This window comes from Gavialis gangeticus, unplaced genomic scaffold (assembly GCF_001723915.1).
Source record: "Gavialis gangeticus isolate Ggan-Ray unplaced genomic scaffold, GavGan_comp1, whole genome shotgun sequence".
NCBI lineage: Eukaryota > Metazoa > Chordata > Crocodylia > Gavialidae > Gavialis > Gavialis gangeticus.
Genome location: NW_017729024.1, coordinates 53458121 through 53461864, shown reverse-complemented (window position 1 = coordinate 53461864; position 3744 = coordinate 53458121). Strand labels below are relative to the sequence as shown.

The window sequence follows — 3744 nt, the reverse complement described above, 5'->3', positions numbered from 1 at the left end:
ATAGACACCATGGTTGTTTGTATTCTTTTCTCTATCCAGTCATTCCTAAGATTTTAATTAAAGTACTGTTCCCCAAGTACGCAAAGATTGGCACTGATTAGCAGCACTTGGAGATTTTTCCGAATATCTTAGTCCTGCCTTTTCTAATGGATCATTTCAGTGTGGTTTGGGAAGAACATTGAACATTGTGGCTGATGCACAAATTGTGTATGTATAATTTTCCTCTCACCAGTACCTTCCAGTCCTGCAATCTATATAGAATGGTTGACTTGTAGTGTTTGCAGTTGATAGCTTATAACCTTATATGAAGAGCACAGCCCAGGTTTCTTTTCAATATATGTACAGTTCTGAAACAATTGGAGGTTCTGTGTTGTGCAGACTGTACAGGACAGCCAACCAAGTGAATTTAGTCGAGCTTGAATGCAGCAATAAGGTGCGACTCTACCCTGCCTTCTTCCTTCAGACCAGTACAGCTAACTACTTCTGTACAGAGAAAAGAGTGACCTGAAATTAATAGCTGGTTTGGTTCAGTATTTTAGCCATTGGTACATAAAAAAAAACAAATCTTTCCTTCAAAAATATTCATAGAGAAGAAATCAGCAAGACTTTGTATATGCACTTTGTTTGGTGCATGCAGGCAACAGTGAATTTGTCCAATACTCTTGGCTAGCTGAGGTGAAGTATACAAATCGGAATATATGGAAATTCTTATATATGGAAACTTGCTTACAAAAGAGGTGACTTGCCCTAGATGGCTCAGGGTAGTGAATCGAGAACTACTGTATTTCCTTGAATCCAAGACAAGATTTTTCTTAATCAGCATGGGGAAGGAGGGGAACCTCATCTTGTATTCGAATACCTGCCTGGGGTTGGCATCAGCTTAGCTTCTGGCTTTGGCCGCCTGCTTTGGCACAGGCACTGTAGCGGCAGGCAGCAGAGGGATGCATGGCAGGGGACAAGTGCCAGGGATTTGGCCATTCAACCTTGCTGCTGCTTTCTCCACTTCAGCAGTGCAGGGTACAGATGGTGGGGGGAGAGGTAGATGCATTTAAGATGACTTTCCACTAATTGGATTTTATACATTGAAAATTATATAGAATCTAATTATTGGAGGGATCATCTTAAATTCAAAGTTGTCTTGCATTCAGGCAAATGGAGTAGCATTCCAAGTATCTTGACTCTGTTCCATCTTATCTTGTCTTCTGGGCTATGTAGTTTGAGAGGGTTTTGAAGATGGACACCTTTTCTTTCACCATGTCTGTCCAGTGCAATGATTACTTTTAAGAAGAGGTGTTCTGTCCAGCTGAATAAACTTCGTGCCCCACTTAGTAAGAAAGGGTGCACGTTGTAGTGCATGTTCACTGTATAGCAGACTAGTTGTTCTTTTATTGGAGCAGTTCAAGCTTCACTGCAGGTTAAAGCACTTGCAGCAAAATAGGAATTGGGGCGTGATTATTTTGTGAAACAGGGAAGTAGATCCTAAAGTACTAACAACAAGCCTCCTTCATCACTGCTTAAATTGGAGACCGGGGAATCAAATTTGAGTACTTGGATTGCTTGTGGGCTGCAGAGGCATAAACTCCCAGTACTTGAGTTTGCTGCTGAATCTTTGCCTGTACTGACTACAGCAAGGAGACTAAGGTGAAGCAGACTTCCAGATTTTATTGGACTCTTTCCTACCCCCCCAACCCCTCTTCCCAATCTCATCTAACATGCCAAGTTACGTCTGGGTTACAATGGTGTAGTACTGAAGAGCACCTCAGAAATGACTTCTAATACAGTTAGTGACTGGAAGTGATACTATCCCTCCCTGTCATTGCTTAGCATGTGTGCTGTACTTCCTGAAAGCTCGCTGCTGAGCTGACTCTCAGCCAGCTGCTCTCTCTCTCCCTCCTTCTCTTCCCTTTTCCTTAAGGGTTCAGGTAGGGAGAGCAGAGCACTATGGGATAGTGGAGGATCCAAGTAAGGCTAGACTTTAAAATTAAGATGGGATACTTACCTTCCATGAAAAAGTTCCATTTTCAGCAAGTAAATTTTTTAAAGTCCAGTTCACCATTTTTATCAAGGGGTAAATTGTTTTAATGTTTGGTGGGTTAAATTTTGTATTTATTTATTTTAGTTTAGTTTATTAAATGTTAATTGAATGTTTAGCGCATTAAAATATCCGGCAGGGGCTTAAGATCACCTCATTCAAAATGATTGCTGTGCTGCGCTTTCCTGTTGCTGACTTTCAGAGAAAAAATCTTTGTTTAGAATGCAGGTTTGCAGATCTAATATAATAAGAGATGGCACTAGATCATATTTCAAGCTAAATCACTTTCTTCCTCTGTCTTCCTCAGCATGCTTTCTTCCTTAGAAAGGAAGCAAATCACCTTTAAATTTGCATTCCTAGAGGAAACCATCCTGAGTCATCTTTACATCCTCATATGCATCATTTTTCCCTTTGCCTGAGTTTTGAGGCATTGACATAATGTATTAACTAGCTTGTCTGAGCAGGGCCTTCTGTATCCTACAAAGGAGGAAATCAACAGATCTGGCCTTGGCTATATAATATTAAGATCACATCTGAGCTACTTAGACTGCTCGCTGTCCTTTATTCTTGATAATGACCAGAGTGATGTTGCTAAGCAACAGTTCAAAAATTCTGCTTCTTTTTAGGACTTCTCTAACTTTGGACTGCTCATTCTAAGTCAGAGGTTCTCAAACTCTGCGATACCATGACTCCCTGGCAGCCGACAGGGGGAGAGGAGTTTCCGTGTGTGCTTGCGCACCAGCGAAAGCACCGGTGGCGCACGGGTTTGGGACTCCCTTTTTAAGGTGCCTGTGACCCCCAGGGGGGTCACAACCCACTGTTTGAGAACCCCTGTTCTAAGTTATTGGTGTGGTCTAGGGGGCCTTGACTGTTTCTCATCATTGTGGTAGAGCAGCACCAAATTGTCATTTGGTCCTCATTTACCTCTGGTCATCACCCTAAGAATTGTGTTAAGTTACTTGGCTTTGCTAGATTGCTTTTAGATGCTTTAAAAACAGATTTCTGCCTTAGAGGGACTAATTTCCCACCTCGCGCTGCAGGGGCCTTTTTTTAATTAAGGCAGAAATTGACTGTTAGCTGTGAAGATGCCCTTGACCTTTGTGAAAAGAGCAAGGAGGGAGAATTATTTCAATTATTAATGTGGAGTGTTACAAACACACTTCTACTTTGATAGAAGCCTGCATTGTGCTCTGTCCCCAGGAACTCTTACCATTCTAATGAGTACTTAATATAAAACTTGAACACGCCTGAAACTAAATCAACCAAAACTTGGATAACTTTAGTGCAAGTTACCCTTCACGTGAATGAATGAAGATTGGCTTAACATAATACAGGCATACCTTGTTTTATTGTGCTTCGCTTTATTGCGCTTCGCAGATATTGCGTATTTTACAAATTGAGGCAAGACCCTCCACCAGCAAAAATACGACTCACTGAAGGCTCAGATGATGGTTAGCATTTTTTAGCAATAAAGTATTTTTTAATTAAGGTATGTACATTGTTTTTTTAGACATAATTCTATTGCACACTTAATAGACTACAGTATAGTGTAAACATAACTTTTATATGCACTGGGAAACCAAAAAATTCGTGTGACTTGCTTTATTGCGATATTCGCTTTATTGCGGTGGTCTGGAACCGAACCCGCAATATCTCTGAGGTATGCCTGTAGTGTTTCTTAACTATAGTCTGGATCCATCTCCCCCCCCCCC

The 3744-nt window shown here is 41.1% G+C and overlaps 1 protein-coding gene across 1 annotated transcript in view; it reads left to right on the top strand.

Moving 5' to 3' along the window:
- The window catches only part of RAD23B (RAD23 homolog B, nucleotide excision repair protein), a gene marked incomplete at its 5' end in the record, with an annotated part of 51550 nt that overhangs the window by 23444 nt on the left and 24362 nt on the right, over positions 1-3744 (top strand). The window lies entirely within an intron of this gene.